Source organism: Pinus tabuliformis, chromosome 4_1, assembly GCF_031772625.1.
Source record: "Pinus tabuliformis cultivar Carrire ecotype Pingquan chromosome 4_1, CPIR1, whole genome shotgun sequence".
Classification (NCBI taxonomy): Eukaryota; Viridiplantae; Streptophyta; class Pinopsida; order Pinales; family Pinaceae; genus Pinus; species Pinus tabuliformis.
Window position 1 is genome coordinate 105,424,523 of NC_142303.1, and position 24,585 is coordinate 105,449,107.

Genomic DNA, 24,585 nt, shown 5'->3' on the forward strand with positions numbered 1-24,585 from the left:
GCCGCTTTGGCTAACGAAGCCCATAAGAAACGAAGGCTCAGTTCGACAAAAATGTCAAACCCCGTATCTTCTCAGAAGGTGATTTGGTCTTGCTTTATGACCAAGAATCCGATAAACTGGGAGCGGGTAAATTCAAATCCTTATGGATGGGCCCCTATATTGTTAAAAGGGTGTTAGCAAAAGGAGCCTACGAGTTAATGGATTATTACGGAATTCCACTGGCGCAGCCCCGTAACGGGCTGTACCTCAAGCGTTGTTATGCTTAAATAGTAACCTGCATGCTTTTGTTGTATTTTGTTTTCGCTAAAGTATTTTTTCTGGTCGAGTGATCCACCTTTTTCATTTGTTGCAGATGTCGAACCTTCTAGAGACATGTGTTGGATATGCCGATGGAGCGAGTCGTAGTTCGCGGAACCTATCCTCCGCAGCCTGGGCCTTTTTTGATCCAAGCGGTGAGTTAGTAAGTTTCAGAGGTGTGTGTATTGGGCAATCAACGAATAACATCGCTGAGTATAGCGCGTTGATAGAACTACTCTCTGATGCCATCACACGTGGCATATGCCGACTAATTGTCAGGCTAGACTCACAGCTCATAATACTACAACTCAATGGTATATATTCCGTTCGCAATCCAGCTATTTATCGCATGTTCCTAAGGGTTAAGATGTTGGAAAGACAATTTGATTCAATTCAATATCAACATATTTCCAGAGACTTAAACACATTAACCGACTCATTAGCAAATTATGTGTTAGATAGACATTTGCGACATTTATAAAAGAGACACATCATCAATGATTGTACATATGGATCATATAACTCAACCAGAATAAAACTCGAAAATCAAAATATATATAAGCTGTTTATAGTTCATACATAATGTTCTGTAATCAAGACAAAATTGGTCATATGACCTGAAACTCAAAAAATTCTAGGGGGCACCCTAGCCTAGTGGTGCTCATGATAGCACGTCATGGCCTGTGCAATCATGCGCAAGAGACGAGTCCATCGTCTAGGCACGCCAGTAGTATGCCGCTGCAGCTGTAAAGGTAACTCATCGATCCGTAAATCCGGAATACCGAGAGTAAGGCCCTCAACCTGCTCCTGCACAGCTGTAAGGGTCTCAGTATCGTCAAGGTCGCGAAGAATAACTCTCCTAGCAGGCTCCACTGCCGGGGCAGTAACAGGCGGTCTCGGACGAACTGCTGGACGAACAGGACCAACATCTGCATGCACCCAAGAGTATGATTAAAAGTCTTGATAGAATAAAGCACAACAACATTATGAATAAAACAGTAAACAGTGATATGGTCAAAGAGTTTACCAGCAGCGCCCCACTGTTCGCCATCCGGTAGCACCAAATCCGGATCACCTCGGAAATCCATACCCACATACGGATACTCGGAAAATACCATCTCCTGGTGCTCGAACCACCTAAAGAAGGCATCAGTGAAAGTAATCTGAGGTTGACCAGCATGCCTAGACATGTGATCGACCCACCTCTGCATACGTGGCTCGGTCGGAGAAGGCAAGTCGAGTATAATACACTGAGGCTCCATCAGTGGGATTTTCTCCAAGGCGAAGGCAGTCAGAATAGAACCAAATCCAAAGTTCTTCAGCTTCCCGTCCTTTACCTTGGTCAATTGACTTTTCATCTGAACAAGTACTGCATCACACCAGTTGAATACTTTCGGTTGGAGACACTCCAAGGCGTGTTGCACATAAGATCTGTTGGCAACATGTAGAGCTGCGATACCGGCCATCCTACCAATGGTATACAGAATGGACCTGAGAGACCTGTCAGTAATCTCACGGATAACAACCTTACCGTCTCTGCTCGGCTGGGAACCTTCCCTGTAATACTGGCAGACATAATCTCTCACGGAGTCAGTCCCCCAGGCCATACCTGACAAAGAAATGGGGGCACCTCGCCTTGACAATCCAGTCAAGAAGTAAATGTCCTCTATGGTCAAGGGGATGGATTTTCCCCTAATCTGGAATACTTGGTTAATGGGATCCCAAGCATCAAGCATATACTGCAGCAAAGTAATCTGTGCTCTCATGCTAGAAATACGGAAAAACTTCAGCAGGCCATAGTTCCGTAGCGCGTTCACCGTGACAGGGTCATGGAGGGAAATCATGTCCTCCTATTCATGTTCTCGTTCTCGCCATGTAAGGGACATTTTCTTCAAAGTTCCCTGCAAAGCAAACAAGAGAAGGATTAAGTTCCTGAGTTTGATGAGAAACTGGCGAAAATTCATCAAAAAATGAGCTGAAAACTCAGTTTTCTGAGCCCAACGCAGGCAGAGAGTGTCCCACCTGCGTTGAAGGTCAGGCTGCCTTAAGGCAGCTTGACATTCAACGCAGGTTTCGAATGGGAAACCTACGCTGAAGTTAGGGCGCCCTGGCAAAACCCCTGAGGCTCAGAAAAGCTAAGAAACAGGCACAAAACTAAAAAAGGAAACCATGAAAAGAAAGAGCTAGGGTTTAGCTCCTACCTGGTCCAGACGGCGCTGAAAATCGTCCGCAGAATCTCCCGAAATCCGCTGGTGAAAATCAAGGGGGAAGAGGCACCTCCAGAGCTCCAACAAACCAAATGCAAATGAAATGGTAAAATGAGAGATAAAAACACCTTTTAATGGCTTTTTACGTAGTTCAAAGCGAAATATTAGGGTTATAATCTCATTTTCATGCAGATATTATTCATTTCTAACAAAGTTTGTTGCAGCAATTGAGAATGCAGTACTATCCTTGAAAAGGGAAAAGCTAGTAATGGTAAAAAATCAAAATTTGACCATATAATCGAGCAGTTTTAGCATAAAGTTCATGCTCGTTAAAAAATAAACGCAAGATCCGAGCAGTTTTAACGCGGTCTTCATGCTCGTTAAAAAATAAATATAAGCAGTGAGCAATGTTTCCTCCAGAGTTTAAGCTCATTTTTAAATAAAAAATGAACCTATCCCGGTAAATAACCGCTGTGATCATAAATTTATCAGCCATAAAAGCCTTGGTCGTGTTTGCACCTGCCACCTCCACTTTCATTAGGCCGATCGTTCACCTCCATATGATTGCTTACCTATTTTGAGGAACAGTTGCGAAGAGTGATTTCACCTAGCCATCCTTGTGACACTGCCGTGATTGGAAAATTCCAACCTGTACCTGGAATCAGTTTCTATCCCTGTTTATCACTCGTTCCTCAAAAGACGAGTCTTCTTTAAGCTCTTTTCAACTGACTCGTAAAATATGAAAAGTTTGCCGAGTTTTGGCCTTCCAGCTCGTTAAAATGATCGAAAGAGCTATCCCTCCTCTAGATTTTAATCTTTTTGGAACTGAGGGATTATTGCACAAAAAGGTCAAGCGCTTGTTTTATTCGGCTCGTTAAAGTTATCGAAAACTCATCCCTTTTGTATTGTTTTATACTTTTTCGGACTTAAGGGATCAGATGACGAAAAAGGAATTTTGGAGTTAACTTTATGTATCTTTTCAGACTCTCTAAAAATGAAAAGAACCGAGTTGTCTTTGTCGCTAGACTCGTTAAAATGATTAAATAGCGACAAACTTGTCTTTAGACGAGAACGAGTTTCCCTCTCGCTAAGCTCGTTAAAACATAGCGATGGGCTTGCCCAAAGGGTAGGTTATAGAACAAGCATATGTTATCCTCCTCAAGCTTGACAAAAATAAAGAGGTACTGGTCAGAAATGACTGGGGAAAAATTGGGAGAACCTCAAAGCTTTAATGGTAGCAAGTCGCTCTTGAACATGACACTTTTCCTCCGTATCACATCAGGTTGGGTTGTTTCATTCACCGGTCTCATCACCATGGTCTCGCCAAACCATCCACATTTGGGGTAATGCTACCGATCCATCGCATCAGTGTCGTTATATGTTCAAGAGATGTTGTTCAAAAAGAGTCAACCGTGTGCCATCCACTGCCATACATTATCCTTCATCCATTCATGACCGCCACCCTGAATCATATTTCACAGATTGTTTTCACCTCCATTAAAATCATTAGCTCCGTTCCGTGTCACTGATGTGGGATTCATTAAGGCCCTCCTTTGACGGATCACTCCTTGTCGACATCAGCTCATTATCCAAGAAGTTGATCTAGGAACAACCCCCTCAGTACTTTGAAGCTTGCATGCCTCAATGGCAAGTTTCTCACTTCCGGCGACAGGTATACATCAATGACCTTCGACCGAAAGATTCTGCGTGGTGTTCGATGCCAATTCCTTTATTCACACCACGTGGATTGTACTGCCGTACCTTGAGGGTCATCATCATTATCAGTGATTCCTCTCGCGCTTGTTAACAGTTTACATCATTGACTGGTAATCAAGTGATGTCTTTCCATGTTCGACTCCAAGAAATTCTCACATGGATCGACCTGTACTTAGAGTGAAGATCGGACGAGTTTGAAGACCCCGGATCTAGTTTCATCCATCCGGGCTGCAATATATATTCAGGAAATAAAGACATTGACATGTGCAACAGATGATCATCCTGCTCAAAGGATGATAATTTCAGCAGAGAATTATCAGTCTACCATCAGACGATTGTCTGTTCTATGTACAGAAAAATGTATTTATAAAGCTGAGCATGGGAATGCCCGCCTCCGCTAGATCATGAAAGCAGAATGAATCATAATGTATTGTATTGTATTTTATTACAGGTCACCTCTCAGCAATTGAATGAACTTCGGATCCTCCTGATAAAGAATTTCACCCGATAAACGACCTCATACTTTAGGGGGCAACTGTTATAGACATTTTTGTGCCTTACAGCATGAAGCATGAAATGTCCATAATCCAAGGGATCCAAATTCCCTAAACATGTTGTTCCTACCCCTAGAGGAACAAGGTCAGCAAACCACAGCACTGAATAAAAGTTCTCCACCTGAAAACACTCAAAAACAAGGCAATTCTGGATCATGTCAACTGCTCCACTGAGCATCTGTGCTGAATGTCAACTGCTCCACTGTCTACCTGCGTTGAATGTCAACTGCAAAGACGGCTACCTGCGCTGGGCGAGTTTGGACATGTGGCACAGTCATTCCTCAAGGTGTCAATGCCCAGGAAGCTTCCAAAATGACACTTGGATCAGGGAATTCGACTGGTGATGAGTAAGAGGTTCTAGATCTCCAAGTGGAAGCAAGAACCTCCAAGTGGACTCAAGAACTGAAGAATAACTGAAGTGAGAGAGGACACTAGTCAGCTTCATGCCAGCCTCAAGCTGACTCATCCTTTCTCCAAAACTCCTATATATAGATCTCTCTCATGAGGTCTAGGGAGGCTGGAATCTTGTGAATGTAAAGAATTGTTGTTGGTTTGAGTTTAGAACTATTGGGTGATTTGCTTTGAAAGAGGTGAAGAGGAGATTTCTTTCTGCTGGGAAGGTGATGCTGGATTGGGCCTCTTATGGTTGTATCACTTCCTGAACCCTACTTCTTCCATTAATAAAGCATTTGAGGTTCTTCTATATGCATGTGTCTCAATGGTGTATTGTTATACTTGTGTATTTGATTTATTCTAATCCTTGAATCAATTATGAATGTATGCTTCTTGTAGTTTCCCTCTCTTGCCATTTTGCAGGATCTTGGTGTAGCTGGGCCAGTGAAAGAGCAAGGAGCTGGGAGCAAGCAGCAAGGAGAGAAGATTGGATCAATCATTAGCGGAAGACATCGGTTAGTGGATCTCTTTCTCCCCTATTTTACATCTCATAAAGAAGTAATCTCAGATAGCTTTGCTTTGATTGTTGCTAAGGAACTACCACCCTTAGAGTGGGATAGGGTCATTCCGTATTGGATACTTTTCCCAAAAACAGTCGTAGCATAGGTAAAGGCTCTGCAGCTAAGTGTGCAGAGGCCTAGAAGTCCGCAGATGAGTGCACGAACCCCTGCAGCTAAGTGCACAGGGCAGGTCAAGTCTGTAATTGATCGGAATTATCAATAAAGAGAAGTATTTTACAATTTCTACGTCTTTATTTCCTATTTATGCATCTTGTTATATTGAGTATGAATTTCACTTATAATGCTTAAATGATGCACGAATATATATAATTGTGTTGGATAAGTGACCACAAGTAAGAACATCTGTTTGCACGAAGTTAACTAAGATCTATTAATAAGATAAGAAAGATAGTTAGCCTAGTTTATGAAATATCATAGTTTGTTGCCCTAGCATCATGAAAGTATATCAGCCCCAGGTTAGGGATGTGCGAAATCCGATTGTACCCTTTCACAAAGGTAATGAAGGGTGGAACAAAGGGTTAAGCAACCTGCGCGAAGGCAGGTATAGCTAGAAGAAACTGACATCACAAACATCTCAAGGGTGTGGAAACCTGGTTCCAACATCCCCCCATATTGCTTTGGGTGAGACTTTGGTTCGCGCTCCATGGGCTGATGCCGAAAGGGCCAGTAGTGTAGGGATTTTTTTGGCTAACAAATGCTGAACCTGGGTCAAGCCCCCTCAAGCCAACAGATACTCATGGCTTTAGAATTGGATTTTATTGATTTATCATTAGAGATGTCTTCAGAAACAACAAAATCCCATACATCATATCCAATAACTTGCAAACATATTTCCATTTGATCCTTCCAAAATACAAAACTTGATTCATTAATGAAAGGAATTTGACCAACATGTTTCTCTTCATCTGTTCTAATAGGTTTTGAAATAATTTCAATTCTAGGAACTTCCTTTGGCTTCTTTGAATTCTTGGTACCTTGCTTCCTTGACTTTCCCATCTTGATACACCTAAGATCTACCTTCCAACTGTTATGCTGCTAATAAAGGAACCTTCTTTGATACCAATTATTGGAAATATTGAGAGGGCGATGAATCAATATTTCTTATCAATTACTATTTTTAACTTAACAAAGCTTTAATTATTATTAGCATTTGATAATCAATGCCAAAATTTTTCTCAATAATTCATGAACACCATTCAACAATACAAAATAATAGAGACAATAGACACATAGATTTTTAGGTGGAAACCCCTTCGTGACAAAAACCATCAAACACTTCTTGATATTTGTCTTTAAAATATTTACATCAAGTTTTTGGCTCCAATTTGAGGAGGACCCAAATCCTTGATTTACAGGCTCCAACCTATAGGACGCTCTTATGCCTTGTTTACCAACTACAACTGGAAGGTTGCTCCAATGCCCTAGATTTCAGGATCCAACCTGATAAATGCTCCAACACCTTGTTTACCAGCTTCTACCGGAAGGATGCTCCAATGCCCTATGCAAGCTGCAACCTTCCGTACCACCAGCTTTCCACCTTGAAGTGCTTTCAGGCTCCAACTTGAATGAAACTCCACTCTCCTACCTTCCACCATTTGGCACTCTGATCAGCTAGAAAACCACATTTTTACAATTTTCATATGGGATCCATCTATCCTATGAATCAATACTAAGAAACTATAATACAATAGAACTGCAACAAAAATCCATCAATCAAATCTACCTATGCACATCAAACTCTAGTTGTCAATGTCAATTATTAACACAATTCTGCCTTTACCCTAACTAGTCATCATTCATCAAGTTCACTATCACAATATGATTCTATTAAACATCAAAATCAAACCTTAGAAATGTTACAACTCAACTCACATCAAAACCAAACTGTCAATGGCAACCCTAGCCACACAACTATGACCAACATTGCTTGTCGTATAGATATATTTGTTATCCACTCAAGCAGTAATATGTTCAATCCACTGACCCAATGACCCATACTTACTTTGCTTTGGGATCACAAAATGCAACAATACTTCCACAATCATAACCCTAAATTCCACCAATTTGACCAATGCCCAACTACAGATAGTATCATAGGTTGTTTCAATAAACCCTAGCTATAGTGCATCAAAATCATAGCCACAAGTCAATATTATCAAGTAATAAACATTCAGTAACTCGACTCATGAGATCAAGTCATAACAAAATTCCCAACTCATCATATCACATAACAACATGTAACTCATCAACTCAATTATGCTTCAACGTACCAACTTCAAGAATGATGAGAAAATTGTAAGATAATGAAGGTGATAGAACCTAGACTTCTAATGCTTGACTTGACAAAACACTTACTGTTATAGTGATACTGAAGACTTTTGGAAGTGAGGCAAATCAACTAAAAAGCCACCCCTAGAGTTATTTATAAAGAAATGTCTTGAATATGTTCAACACAACATAAGTATTCAACTGCAATTTTATTTCTTGTTAAAGGAGTGTCACTACACTTTTGTCCTACTCAGAATCAATCAATCCTTAGAAATTACATATATATATATATATATCCTTACTGTTGCAAGTGTCCAAACTTTATGAACCGAATACTATTGTAGGTGAACCAACTACGGAGTGCAGAAAATCGAAATGTAATGTTGCAACTGATATATTGATGTGACCCAAACACAAAATGAGCTTCTCACTTCTTGTGATTGATAGTCCTCTATCCTTGCTACAGGTATTAATATTGAAGAGATATCATGAGAGCTACAATTTATTGTCAAATATCCTTCAATATCCCTTATTTCTTTGTATATATTCTAAGTAGTTGGCTTGCTTCATAGGTCAACAATGACGCCAAACATTTCTCTTTCTACCTCAATTATTCAAGGCCTAAACACAAATTTGAAGAGAGTCAAATTGTTCCAAATGAGGCCGCACAGGTAGTATAACTTTGTAGACGCAATTATTTTAGTCCTTCGATGCAAAGGTCGACTTAACTAGATGCATGGATCCTACAACGGCCATTTTTATACAAAGCCACTGACAGAAGCTACGTGCCCTAACACAGGCCCGGGTTTTCAAAGTAATGTGGCCCGCATAAAAACCAGATTTCATGCATAGAAATGGTGGCCAGTTCGAGTCGTGGGTGGGGGCTTTTTCATCTAGTTAAGAGTATTTTACTCTTCCCTGAAAAAATATTTTAGTTTTCCCTGAAAAAATATCTGTCACCCGGTTCCTCGTGGTCCCGTACCTTGCAACTTGTTTACGCTCCGACGACGTCATCTGTATGTACAGGATGTGTGGAAAGTTAAGTTTAAACATGAATGGGTCAGCACTGCGTCAATATAGTTTAATACATGGTCAGCTATCAATTCCGTCAGAAAACTTTCAGACGGACTTGATGGATCATGGTGACTGCGTCGTATTTAATTTTATTACGATTGGATCGGGTTCCTTGGCCTCCCGCTTGGTGAGGATTACGACGGCTCTTTGTTTCAGAAATGGTTTTGTTTCATTTATCCACGACGGGGAGTTGGTGAGTGATGAAATTTGCGAGATGGACTGCGGCCAAATTGCTCCCAATATGTCAACATGACAGTACCTCTTTTAACTTATCCAATTGAACAGACTTGAAGCATACGGGTAATGCATTTATTATGTGGCTAAGACCTTTTTTTTTGGGGATGGGTTGTTTTAATTATATGGTTGTAATAACATATAAGTGAGATCGCTGGGAAATGAACTATCTCACAAAGTTTCATTGAATTTTATATGGTTGACATCATTTTGATGGTGAGCAAATCGTTTTTTCATTCCAACTCAAATTGGTTTTCACATAGGCTCCATCTAAGTTAACAAGAAAAAGACAAATTCAACGCTCAAATTGGTTTTCACATAGGCTCCATCTAAGTTAACAAGAAAAAGACAAATTCAACGCTCATATTTTGTATGATTATATAACTTTTTATTATAATATTTTTTATTAAAGTGTATCTTTTTAATCTAAATTTTAAAAAGTTTTTTTTGGGTTAAAATACTTTATATTATTTTATGAAATTAGAGATACAACATATACTAACTAATGTTTAGAGAGAGGAAGCAAATCTATTCTGTTATACTGACAACACTGGACTCCTTGTCTAAGGATGGGCGGGTTTTATAAACACTCCTTGTCTCGCTTTCTGCTTTCTTGTAACAATACAATTCACAATTTAGAGTTGGTTCATCTATCAGCGGTCCTGTCAAAAGGAAAGATTGGACTCTAGACACAACATACATTCCAACTTCCCAAGTCCAACAAATGCTTTAGTCCATAAACTTAGCATTCTCTTCTTTCTTTACCCCTCACATATTAAAGTTCATTTCTACATTACCCCTAATTCTAGGCGAGGTCAAGAATCAAAGACGTATTACACTCATGGCCTCCAATATTGACATAGTCACAAACTCACATAGGACATAGCTAGGCTCTAGCGAATGAACTTCGATCAAGAATTTTTTTTATCCAACGGTATTTTGTGGAACCTTTAAACGTTCAACCTTGACAAGCAGTGGCTCATGTAACAATATGCTTTTGACTTTTGGAAAAAAAATAATTGTTGAATCTTTCTTGTATATTTTCAATCTACTTTCATATCTGCACAAAATATGACAATTTTCTCCTTTCATATCCGAAAGAGTTTGCTCTGAATCTCACCTACCTTTGAGGCATGAAAATATATTCTTCAGAAGTCTCAAATCGCAAAAGTTCACCAAAATCCATGCGCATGTTCTTAGAAAAAAATTGACTTAGCATTTCTTCGATGTTGTTCATATATTTAATAAAAGGCTCCTTAATTAGTTGTAAAAATTATCATAATTCTAAATAAGTAACCCCGGGCACTGCCTAAAATCATGCTTATCAAAAGTTAGTAATGTTAATTCAAAACTTTCAAAATGAGGATGATACTTATGTCTGCTTTAAGTCGTAACAAACTATTTATTCATCCCATGTTGTACATGGAACTTAGAAAATTTGAGAGAGATCACATGCACGAGGTTTAATACTAGAAAACCATTAAAAGTATTAGTTTATGTTTTGATGGTTGCATAAACAATATACATAATTATTGTTACTTTAAACACAAATTATCATATATTATAGCTAAAAGATCAAAGGTGTCATGATTGGGCTTAGCCAACAAATCATTTGTGATGGGAAATGGTTCTTCGATAACTAGTTACTTCCATTTAGTATTTTCCTCTTGATGCAAGTTTGCCACATCTAATATGACTAAAGGGATGCATAACACCATCTCATCTAATGATGGTTGAAGATCCTCATCATCCTAACTATGTGGCCTTCTGTAGTGCCTTTCACATATTAAAATTTAAATATATAATCAAAACTATTAACCCAAAAAGCTGAAAAGCCTTAAAAAACCTTAAAAGTGTGGTTGTATGCTATTTTGAAACACATATGTTAACTTAGGGAAAAACAAGGCACTCACTTCAGAGAGATTAGAGAAATTTGAGATGCAAAAATAGTTGAAAGAGAGTTTCCAGATAAGAAAAAATTGACACTCACAACTTTGTGTATAATAAAAGACATAAAAAAATATAAAAACCTCATTAAATTTTCATCTCACAGAGAAAAGAGATTTGAAATTCCAAACTCTGTGTGGGAGTATCTCCTTATATTCTTGTTCTAGGTGATAAGCCTTTCATTTAATAAGTGTTAATGATGAAACCACGACTCAAACAATGAAATTATATATCGAATTAATCACAAATTAAAATGGTTAGTGGGAATTTGAATGGTTTAGTTACATGAGAAATATAATGAGTATCAATCAGACCTAAGCATGTCCACGTGTGTGATGAATAATGATGATTAGGTAAGAACTAAGTGCGTTTGGGAGTTTGCACCTATCCCGAAGGTTGCGCTATTGGAGGATGCATTATTGGTTGTGACAATGTAATTTTATCTCTTAATGCAACCACAATTTTTGGGATGAGCGTCAAATACTTAGTGGTGTTTAGCACTTATAAATAATGTTGCGAATATGGGCATCATCAGGCTAAAATCGGTAAGAGTCTGCAAAACTAAAAGATCATGAAAATTGGAAAAATATCATATTTTCGAAATTTCATAATTTCATACTTAATCACTAATAATTTAATAAAGCTATTACTTTTGTAAACTTTTTTCTAATCTCACAATGCCTTAGGCTTAAGATATATAATTGTTCCCTAACATCACTATTCAATTCTTTTTCCACTTGTTTATCATTTTCCTAGTGGGGGCTCCCAAAGGTTGGACTACCTATTATCTAGTTTTCTCTGAAGGCAACCTCAGTTGCTTCAACTTTAGTATAAGTCATTGTCAATTATCAAATACATGTAAAAGATAATTTAGTGGGGAAAATATGTATTTGTTGTTATTATTTAAAGATACTTGTAAGCTTATTTTCACATTTCCTATATTGGTTATAAAATGCACCTTTTTGTACCATCATTTAAAATGGATTTAAATTTAATTTTGTTAATAAAATATTCTACTAACGCTTCTTACTTTTAAAATTATAGAATTTTTTTCAAGATGTCATAGTTTTAAAATCAATCAATTACTATTAATTAATAAAGCTATAACTTTTGCGAAGCTTTTTATAATCCTCACATTGTTGTTGGCTTGTTGGGGCCTGACCCAGGTTCAGAGTTAATTAGCCAAACAAATCCCTGTACTACTGGCCTTTTCGTGGACTGAGGTCTCACTTGAAGTAGTATGGGAGGGTGCTAAAACCAGGTTTCCGCACCCTTGAAATGTCTGAGAGGTTTGACTTGTACTTTGTTTGTTCCTACACACAGGTGGCTTCACGCACCTTTCGTTCCTCGCGGTTGATACCCTGCCTTCGCACAACCCTAACTAGGGTCTGTGTCGCGCTCTGCGCTATTTCCCGAGACCTTATTTATCTTCCAGTATTACTTAAGCACCTTCGCCTACTTAAATGTCTTAATTTATATATAGGTTCACGCAGTAAATAAACGATATACTTGCAAATTATATCCAATCATGCATTAAACCAGGAAAAGATACACATAATTATAGCGAAACTTCTCCTTATTGATTCTTCCAACGGTTATAGACTCGACCTACCCTGCGCACTCAGCTGCAGGAGTCCGCGCACTCAACTGCTGACTATTAGGCCTTTGCACACTCAACTGTAGAGCCTTCTCCTACTCTACGACCCACATACACACTTTACACTTCGACTCAATCACTTAGACTTCTCATGTTTTTCTTCTATTAGTTTCTTAGTTCTTTTCTTCTATACTTAGAGCCTCACTCTATTTATACAATCCCATGGTCCGCAGACCATGGGTAGGTCTATCCAGCTGACATTACATTACAAAACTAAGGTGGAAAACCCTATGACTCTATTATATTTTTGCGCCCCGCACCCGCAATTCATGGAGCTTTTACAACAATATTTGGTTGAAACTTGGGCTTTAAACCCCAAAACATGCCCTAGGGGGATTCCATGCCCAACAGGCCCCCAACACAAACATCGTGACTCACCCTCGAGTCACTCTGTCAGTGCGAAGATCTTTGCACGGAGTCCCTCCAATTGTTCCCAAATTGTGGCTAGGTCAGCGACACACTGAGCTGCTGCTTGTTGGATCTGCTGCATACATTGTTCCGAGACCTCTGTGTCGGCAGTGCTTCTTTGCATTAATGCGTGCATCCCCTGCATTTGTGCGAGCTTGATTTCAATTTCTGTTGTGATGGTGAAGGCCTCGTCGGTCCAAGGCTGAACACACACCTTCAGGACTGCTTCCTTGTGTTGTGCCGCATCCACCTATTCTTTTAGCGCTTTAGCTTGTTGCATCCGTGCAAGCCTCTTAGTGAGGGCCACCGTCTACGCAGTTCCTTTAACGTTGTCATACTGCTGTTGGAGTTCTCGCGCCTCTGTCTCTAAGAGCTGGATGTTGGGGTCCTCCTACATATTTGTGAGGACCTCAAATGATTCTTCCAACATGCTCGTGCAGTCTCGCACTGCACTACCAATTTCCTCCAGTCCCACTGTAATAGCGCTAGCACGTTGTTCTCTGACTTCCCGGGGGGTGGACGACTGCGACTTTAATTGCAGCGTGACGATCTGAAGGTTCAACTCCAATTGAACCTTTGTCATTTCTTCCCTCGCCTCGCATACCCTTGCTGCTAACCTATGGATCCACGCCTCTGCTAGCATGTCTGATAGGATGGCCAGCTCCGGGACGCTTTGGTAAGCATCGTCTATTACCTGTACTAGTTGTTGGTTATGTGACACCACTTCGTCGCACTGCAAACTCAATTGTTCCATATTGATTTTCTGCTCGCTGAGGACTTGCAGTGCGCGAATCTCCCTAGATCGCAGCTCAGTTGTTATCCCATCCTATAAAACATATAAGGTCTCTCGTGGGAGTGCATCTATGTTGATACCGAGACCCTTTAGTGCACTAACCGTAGGCCTGTCGGCCTCATTTGTTGTCACTAGTGCCCCTTCTGGCAGCACTATGGTATTCTTCATCTGCGCGCGCAACATCTGTTCTACTATCGTTGTTCCGACTGTGAGGCTGGTTGAAAAGATACCAGCCTGAGGAGGGCACACCTGCAACTCCTGCAGCTACACTCTGAGGGCCCCCAACACAATCTGGTTCTCCTGCATGAAATTCTGGAGGGCCTTGGAGGTGACATCGCGCACTGTCTCACCGATGTCATGCAGATCACCCTCGATTAGGGTGATCGGGTCAATGGACAACTTCGATGCCTTGACCTTCTTACGCGACCCTGCCCATTCGGCTGGGTGTTGGCACTTTAACTGTGTTGACGCAGTCCATGGGTCGGCACCTTCCTCTTCTTCCTCTACTTCTTGCCCATGCGAAGGCGATGGTTGGACCTTGCGCGCCTTCGCAGCTGCCTCCTGTGTTGTTGTTGCGACCTGTTCCTGCTCAAGTGTTATATGTGCAGCGTCCCGCGCCACAGGCACTTCTGCTGTTGCTGCTTCTGGTGCACGAATCTCCCTAGATCGCAACTCGGCCGTTATGCCTTGTCTTTATTTCTTTATGCCACCAACTTCTCTATCTCTGCGATGTCTGGGGTGCACCACTCCGGCGGCCATGCCTCTAGTACGTTAAAAATGACGTCATCTGTGGCTATGAAGGGTAGCTTTATCCACTATTTGGTCGGGTCCTTGTGCGCTCTGATGTAAATGTTGTGGATGTTCGCTTTGAATTCTGCAAAACTCTGCAGGCTGTTGTAGACAGTGGGCGACAACCGTAGCTTGCGGTTGATCTCCATTCTGAGGTTCATCTCCATGAACACCCAGAATATTTTTCGTGGATCCTCTTGGCATCCTTTGTGGCCAAGAGTGAAGCATACTTCGCAGCCTTTGACAGGTCCCTGTAAACTATGGGGAATTGACTATCCTCTAATAATTCGCCTTCCACGAGCACTATGGATAGCAGAAGCCATGCATAGTGGAACGTTTTTCCTGTTCCTAAGCTTCACGACAATTCTCTAAAAACTCCTTGCAAAGGAACTCGAACCAGTTAAACTGGACCCCCTCCACGCACTGCTCAGCCAATGCGACCACCGACGCGGGTACTTTGTTTGTGCGACACTTGCACATAACCTTACCAGCCAATATTTGGGTCGCCACTTTCATCGCTTTGTCACTGATGCTGGATATGGCATAGCCCCTTTTCTTCTTCGCTAACTTGTATTTTTTCTTCATGGCCTCCGCGATGGCCAAGTCACTGTTCTTCCCCTCTGAGATGTCCACGGGGTCCTCTCCTTTGCATGGAATCCGGGAGATGTGGTGAATCAAGTCTTCCGTGATGGGGATGGGCTCCTCTAGCCACAAACACCCATCATGCACTAGGCAGAGCAGCTGCTTGATGACGAAAATGGTTATTGGGGTGCGGTAGAAATGCGACATCCAAATCAGGTTTAGTAACCCATCCTTTTCAACTCCACGCAACCACTTTCGTGGCTTTAATTCTGTAACGCCCGTTGTGGTGTTCTGCTTGGGCTTCATGAGGCACCTAGTCTCAAGGTGAGGGAATTTCTCGTGGTCAGCGCGGTCCCAATCTTCGAATTTTAGGCTTGGCACCTGTCCCAGGTGCATGCCCTAAAAAATAATGTTGTCTGGAAGGAGTTGGGTTTGGAGTGAGCTCTTGGTCTCATCCAGGTCTTTGGTAACTTTATCCTTTCCTTTTCACGAGGGGACATAGGCGGGCAACTTTGTCGGGTGGTTTGTAGACTGAATTTCCTCCTCCATGCCTTCATCCTCATCTTCTGCGATGAGTAGGTCCTCTAGGTCCTCTTCTTCTTCATCAGTCTCTATGGTGATGGCTTTCCCCTTCTCCTCCATTGATAGCTTGGTGTGCAGCAGGTTCCGCGGGGACACACATACGTGAACCATCGCTTGTTTGTCCTTCTTTGGTCTTGGCGTGCGTGGTGATTTTGGGATTTCTGCCATAATCCCGGCACCTTCCGGAGCATCCCCCACAGTCAGGGCCTGCGCAACCTCCTCAGCGATAATTTTGGTTATCTCCATAACATCCTTAACTGTTTCCATTGTATCTGTCCAGAAATATAGCACTCGCGAACTTAGGGGCTCAATCAACTCTCGGCACACAACAATCAGGGCTTTATTCAATAGCTAAATTTGCAACTGACCAAGTGTTGTTTTCTGGGCAGGCCTTTGTAATTTATAGCGATTTTTGAATTTGAATTCAACCGCTCCCCCCAAATCCGGTTCATTAATGCTCCCTTGGCAACCGATTTTCCCAAATCTTGCCCATAAATCGCATCTTAAATGCCTGCCGCCCGCTCCATTTGGTCTCAAGTCGAGCATCCCATCATGAATAATGACTTCAACGGTCACTTTCTGGTCAACCTACGTAGCAGCGTAGCCCCTCGTGCACGGTTGCAGACCTTGTGACTCTTTTCTTCTGCATGCAGCTCCAACATCGCGCAACTCCCGGGCAGAATAGTTTATAGTCCCACACTTCCTTTCAATTGCTTGGAGCGCTAAGACTGTACTTCCTTCAGCTAGTCAGGTGGTCGCACCACCCATGTAAATTTTCATCCTGTCATCCATCATGTTTCTTGGAGAATACCCACCTTTTATTGTTACGGTCGGCATCGCGCACTTTACCATATGTAACGCGCTACCCTAGTTAATACGCTTAGCAATGTGCGGTCCAAGCCAAGGCATCAGACTAATCAATTTGCGGCAATAGGCCTTAAACCTGTCATCACAATCGTACACATCCTGCCTTATCACTCTAGTTTTTTTTCGAGAAAATATTCCTTTATCTCATCCTCTAGCTTCTTGACTTCCGCGTCCACCAGAGCGCTTTTCTTCCTTAATCGTACCCTTTCTTCTTCAAGTTCTTGGAGTCTAAAATTTCCCTGTTGGATTTCTGCTTCCAAGGTTCTGTGAACCGTCATATCTACTGGTGCTATCATGCACGGTCTAAGCTCTCCAAGTACTATAGGGCTTATAATAGTTGCTTCATACTCCAGCCTTGGCAGTGCCTGCGCGATCAGGTTCTTGCATGCGGTCCTATAAGCCCATAGAACCGTTGGTACGCACAGGTCCCAGTCAGTTCGCTTCACATTGTGGACCTTGTTTAGTGCTCTGCTTACTTTGTTAAAAACTTCTACGTGGATATTCTTCTGCACACTTAGTCTTTCCATACTTCGTGGTCCCAACCAAAGGGGTTGTTCATGCCATGGCCTTACCTGTACTTTCTTACTAATCATGTCTCCTACCGTGAGGACAGTGTGCATTCGTGCAGGTTTTGCACCATATGCCTGTATCCACCTGGATAGGTGGGTGCGCGGGCCAGTTTGTCTAACAATTTTGTCTGTTAATCACATCAGAGGCTTCCCAAATTGTATGTGCATCATCCTTCTACATTCCTGCCAGTCCTCAAAACTTCGTTGGTGCATACCCCACCATCTTGCAGGGTTAGCTTGCAGTACCCATTTCAGAGCGTCGAAACACTACTGTTCCAATACTTCTCTTTCAAATTTGTTCAGGAAGTCATCCACCTCGCTTAACCCATCATACGTAGGCAGATCTCTTACCTCTGTTGCTACACAGCGCAACGACCTTGTCATCATGTTACAATTGAGCGTGGTTACCTCGTGTAACCGGTTCTGCCATCATTCTATCTTTTCATCAAAATCTAATGTGCAGGAGCTTTTGCGCTCCCAAGAGATTCGTCCATCCGTGGTTGGATTCACCCAATCTTTCTTCCGCATGGTTATCTTGTAGATGCAATCCAGATCGTCGTCATTGTCGTAGTCGCGTACTGGCTCTGTGTAGCACGATCCTTCTGTAGGGTCTAAAGGTACCACTAAGCGTAAAGACTTTTTCTCAAAGGTCATCTTGTGCTTCTTTATATTTATCACTCCATTCATGTCAATGGCCCAATATATTCCCAATAGCGCGGGATAGGGATTGCTATCATCAACAATCTCTATCACTTCGAAATCTGCTAACGCACTTGATCCTTCGATGTATACTGTGATTCCCTGCAACCTCCCCATAGGTAGGATCTTTTGCTGGTTCGCCATTCGCAGTTGGATAGGAGACCATTGCAGCACAGGCCTGCCCATGCGTTCCCATGTTTGCTTTGGCAAGATGTTCGTGTCCGATCCTAGATCCAGAATTACTTGGTCCATCTCATATTCCCCGATCTACACGGTCAGTCTCATCTCCCTTCCTGTTTGCGTCGTGTGTTTCCCGAGCTTCCAGACTATGTGCGGTTCTCTTGGTGTGGTACTAGTGCATCTAGTTATGAGTTCTTGCAGCCCCTTTACAGCCTTTCTGTCACACATTAGCTTCATGCATGTCTCCAAGAATGTAGTGAGCACCAATGGGTCCATTTATGGCTCTAGTCTGTCTTTCCTTCCTGAAGTGGAGGCATCAGCGAAGCTCCTCTTAGCTTCCATGAAGGCCTCCTTAGCACGCTCCAAATCAAATTATGGTTCCTTCATTGGGGCCTTGCGAACCCAGGTACTTTCTTCAGGCTACTTGCCTTTGTCATCCCCTATTGTAATACCACTCTGGAGCACGATATTTACATTAGGGTCTTCCTCTCGTGGCTCAGACCTCATCATTTGCAGGTTGTGAGTCGAGGGAGGTTGGAGTGATCCTTTATCACGCAACCTCGCTATCAGTGTTGGACATTCCTCTGTCTGATGATCAAAAAATGTACAATACAAGCATGATTGCCACGTTGGATTCATACAATCGCGGGCATAATGTCCTGACCCTCCGCAATTGTAACTTATCAGCTGTCCACGACCTCTTCCTAGTCCCCCTCCACCTCTGCCTCGTCCGCGCCCCTGAAATCTAGTATGCGTCATTCCTGTGTTTTTATCGAGGGCCCGTGTTTCAGCCTGAACTCTGTAGGTAGGAGTTCAATCCATCATCAATTCATAACTTCTACAGGTGCGCTCATCATGTCCTAGTGACCTGCAGAAATTACAGAACAACTACTGGGAATTCTGCATATACTTCTGTAATAGATGGCAGTTATCTGTAGCATGCTTTCCTCCTATCTGACAAATCGTGCACCATAACACAGGCACCGCACTTGGTCCTGCTTGTGCCTCTAGTCTTAGTGGCATTGGCCCTCCTCCCGCAAGGTAATCGCGAACACTGGGAAGTGGTCGTTTTCGTGCCCCTGGCCCTTGCATTTTACGCACCATACCTCGTCGCGCACTTCTGGGCGAGTTGCCCTGTCTTATTTCAAACTTTGCATCTCAAGGCACAAGTTTTTCAACTGCGTGTGAATATGCTAAACTCCCAGGTTAGGATCTTCTATCGGAGTCTCGTGCAATATCATTGCGACCTCCAGAGCCTCAACCTAACTAGTTAGCCTTTGTTGTGACAACGTGTTTCGTAGATGCGGTGTTAACGATGCTACAAACCATTTGCGGTGTTTCCCATCTGTTAATGTCATGTTTGCTTCGTGAATTGTGCACTTCAGTCTTTGATCCAACTCCCACGGGGTTTTTCCTGGTAGCATTGTGATTTCCTTGAATCCATTGATTGACTGTGCCTCCAATTTTGGCCTGATAAATTCTTTGTTTAGCGCAGCTTGGATATCCACTATCCATGCATTTGGATTATCATTTGAATGCTTAATGTACCAGGTCAGCGCGCGATCCTGCAGAGCATTGACCAATGCCGCCTTCTTTATATTATTGTCCATGACACCCTGTGCTTCCCATACGGCTTTATCACGAACCAAAATTGGTCCGGATCTTCATTCCCTACTCCCTTGAACACTGGTAGCTTTATTGAGATGGCCATACTGCTTCTTGGTGGTGTGGGTGAGGGTGATATGCGCGGAATTCTCTGCCTTATCATATTGATCGCACTTCTTGGCAAAACCTTCGCAAGCTCTTCTTCACCCCCTTGTGGAGGTGAAATCAAGGGGCTAGTTTCTAGTTCTGTGCTACCTTCTTTTCTATAGATTCTCCCACTCCACGTAGCCCCAAACATCAATTTATTCACATAACCCATTTTTCACACAATAGCATTTTAATCCAAGTGTTCAAACATTTAACGTACTTACCTCGCGGTCCCTTAAGGAAGTGTCGCTCTGCCTCGTTATAGCTGACTGAAGTATATACCACGAATTCGGTGATGTATTACTCCTATGATTCGATCGAGCGAGTGATCGACAGCGTGCACGATAGTATCTTCTGATGCTTCCAGTCTGCACACCAATTCTGGAGTCCACACAATAGGTTTGTCTATTTTACACCTTCCTTGGCTATCTGCTAGCTTCGTGATCCATTCATACAACATAGTAGGGAAGGATGCAAAGAAAATTTTTTGGATCTCCATATACAAGTAGTAATCTAACAACTCTTCCTTCTATAGTCATAGATTTCTATTTTCCTGCGCCGCGAACTCGTGAATCTTTTTGTCCAACCACTCTTCAATTCATTTCTTTATCGGAATCCAGTGATATGACATCAGACATCTCTATGTAGATCCCGTTCCTGGCTATGGAACCATTTGTTGGCTTGTTGGGGCCTGAACCAGGTTCGGAGTTAATTAGCCAAGCAAATCCCTGTACTACTGGCCCTTTCGGCAATAGTTCGCGGAGCGCGGACTAAGGTCTCACCCAAAGTAGTTTGGGAGGGTGCTAGAACCAGGTTTCCACACCCTTGAGATGTTTGAGAGGTTTCACTGGTCCTTTCTTTGTTCTTGCACGCAGGTGGCTTCGCGCACCTTTCGGTCCTTTCGGTCTGATACCTTGCCTTCGCGCATCCCTAACCAGGGGTTGTGCCGTGCTCTGCGCTATTTCATGAGACCTTATTTATCTTCTAGTATTACTTAAGCACCTTCGCTTACTTAAATGTCTTAAGTTATACTTAATAATACAAAACATTAATACAGGTTCGCGCAGTAAATAAACAGTATACTTGCAAATTCTATCCAATCATGTATTAAACCAGGAAAAGATACACATAATTATAGTGAAACTTCTCTTTATTGATTCTTCCAACGGTTACAGAATCTACCTGCCTTGCGCACTCAGCGGCGGACTACTAGGCCTCTGTGCACTCAGTTGCAGAGCCTTCTCCTACTCTACGACCCACAGACACTTTACACTTCGACTCGATCACTTAGACTTCTCATGCTTTTCTTCTATTAGTTCCTTAGTTCTTTTCTTATATACTTATAGACTCACTCTATTTATACAATCCCATGGTTTTCGGGCCATGGGTAGGTCTATCCAGCCGACATTACATTACAAAAACTAGGCTGGACAACTCTGTGACTCTATTATACTTTCGCGCCCCGCGCCCACAATTTGCGGAGATTTTACAACAAGATTCGGTCAAAACTTGGGCTTTAAACCCAAAACATGCCTTTGGGGGATTCCATGCCCAACAATTGTCCTATCTTTAAGATATATAATTGGTCCATCACACCACTATTCAACTATTCTTCCACTTGTTTATCATTTTCCTAGTGGGGGCTCCCAAGGTTGGAGTAGTTACTCTCTAGCTTTCTCTAAAGGCATCCTCTATTGCTTCAAATTTAGTATGGGGTCATTGTAAAAAGCCCATTCAATCCCCATTAATGCAAGGTAGGGTTTATTTTTATTCATGGTCTTCATGACCTCAAAATCCACATAGGCCTTTACTACATCAAGGCTCACTTCCATATTTTCTAGCCTCTCAATTGAGAAGCTCCTTAACTACTTAACCCAATCTAGCTAGATTAGTGAGCATACTAGGTTAGGTTGACCCATTAACTTCCATGATATCCTTGATAGAATTTTTATACATGATTTTAGATTGAGCATCACATGTTGGATTCATATCCCATTATCAAATCTGTTATTGTTCTGTATTTTTGAGGTTGAGGGAATGAATACATTGGACAACATCAAACCACTTTTGAAGCTGGGATCCAGCTGTTCCAGCTTCATAGAGGGATCTCTCTTTATGATTTAACTTGGTTTTTAAGTTGATCTTAGGCTAGTTATGGTTATGCTTGGTTGTTTGTTTTAATTTGGTTGATTGGTTTGGTTGATTGATCTGATCAAATTACTTTCTTTCCATTGGGATATGGAGTCAAATAAAGTTGGATATTGCATCAATATGTCTAAAAGAATAATCACAGGGCAAGCTAGTTGCATTTACTAGATCCTTAAAGTGAATTATGAAATGGAGAAGAGGTGATTTCAGTAATGATCGAAAATCATTTAAGAAATTTTCAATCAGACTTTAGAAGAAAAATATACAGATTGTAAAAACAGTGCAAATAAGGTGTTCAATTAACAAATATTATTTTTCACATTTCCTGTTTTACAATTATATTTTCAGATGATTATAACACAAATAAAAACAATGGGAACAATTGTTACAATAGGAAAACCATCACCAGTAAATTGCAGCACAAGAATCTTGTGAAAGTCTTTGTATTATTGATGCTCCAACAATGTGGAAAAAGGTACAATGCTCAATAGAAAAATTACACTGATCAGGAACCGACCCTCAATACTTCAAATGAATGAAGTATTTAAACAATATTTCCAAAAAGATTACAATGAATGCCGCATCGACATGGAAATCTATTATTAACTACAAAATAACAGAATGATTAATGTGCCCAAAAAAGGTGAATCCAGTGAGGTGATATGGATATCTGACACTATTTGAGTGGAGAACAGTTGTTGAGTTGCCATGATTTGGGTGTTGCGTTGGATGTAGCTGATCTTCTCTTTAATCTTGAAATTCACATAGTTTATCCCATTGCTCTTCATCTAGGACAGTGATTTTTTTTCCTTGTGGTAGATCTATGCTTGGAGGAAGGCCATCTCCATTTTGCCTTTCTCAGAGTCAAAGGCTCACAGTAGTGTGCTTTGAGAACTGGAAGTCTGCTTCCAGAACTGATTATATGTATTGATCTTCAAAGCTTCATTTCTCACTTTAATCTCCTTGAATATATCAAATATGTTCTTTTCTATCTCCCCTGTGGTAGATGTGCTGGTTTGCATAACTTGTTGTTGATCCTGTGAAGCTATCGAGGTGGTAGGAGAGAGTGTAGTCTGATCACCTACTAGTGAGGAAACATGTGTCTCTTTGGTGGTGATAATATCCTCTTGAGTTGAATCCTTTCTTAGGTTAACTTTGGGATTGAGCTTAGTCCTCTTCCTATATATGATTTTGAAGTCTTCGCTGTGAGTATTAGTCACTGGAGGTGACTCTTCTTCTCTGATCCTTTTTGCTGCTTTCTCCTATGTGACAAGAGTCTATAATGTTGAAGTTGACACCAATTGCTCCTCTGCCTCTTGTAGAGTGTTCTCAGTCCATTCTAGTTGGTTCTTGTATCTCTCAATCTCTAGTCTAGATGTATGAAAATAAGCTGTAGATTTATTCTCTACCCTTAACTTGGAGATGACCCCTAATGGATCATATGACCATGTAAAGCTGAGGCTAAATTGCATTCTTTCAACAATTTGTCTGCTTCTTCCCCTGCTACCCTGTTGTTGCAGATGAAAGGTCCTATTTGTGTTTTGATCTTGAATTGAGACTTCTTCTTGGCAGACACAAAATGAATCTCATCTACATTGAGCATTTTCCTGATGTATTCTAGAGCAAAAATCCTCATTGGGAGGAATTTTGGCAGTTTGTAAGGAGCAAGTTCACACCCATATATCCTTAACTCTGTGTAATTTTGGTAAAGATACCAATCTCCTGTCTGGACTTGGTCTGATAATTGCAAAATTTTCCTGATTTCTTCACTGATTCTTGGCTCTGACTTGCTGCTTAGGAGACTGAGTGCTGGATGTACAAACATTTCTATGAATTGTTTGTATGAATATTCTTTTTGCTCCTTCATTACTAGTGTAGTCCAGAAGATGACAGATTGTTGATTTCCCTCTTCATCCAACTTTTGTAATGCAAGCTTGAGGTTGTCTCCCTGAAAATACAAAAACATGTATACTAACACAAAAGCATATTTAAATACTTCCTCAGTTTGAAATTTGACAAACTGTTCATGGATGGAATCTGCAAGGAATTGGTTGAAATTGAACAAGATGGAATGCTTGGAGTCTGTGGAGAAAATAAAAAGAAAACATAAAATAGCCTCATATACCCACTGATCTGAGTAATAACCAAGGAGGTAGGAAGTGACAGTGATAATATGCTTAACTCTCTCAGGGAAATTGGACGATAGATAGGGACGATTTTTCTTGGGTAAAGGGGCATCTTCAGTCAAGAAAAGCTCAAGGGTTTTGGCTCTTTTTGCAAAGTCCAGT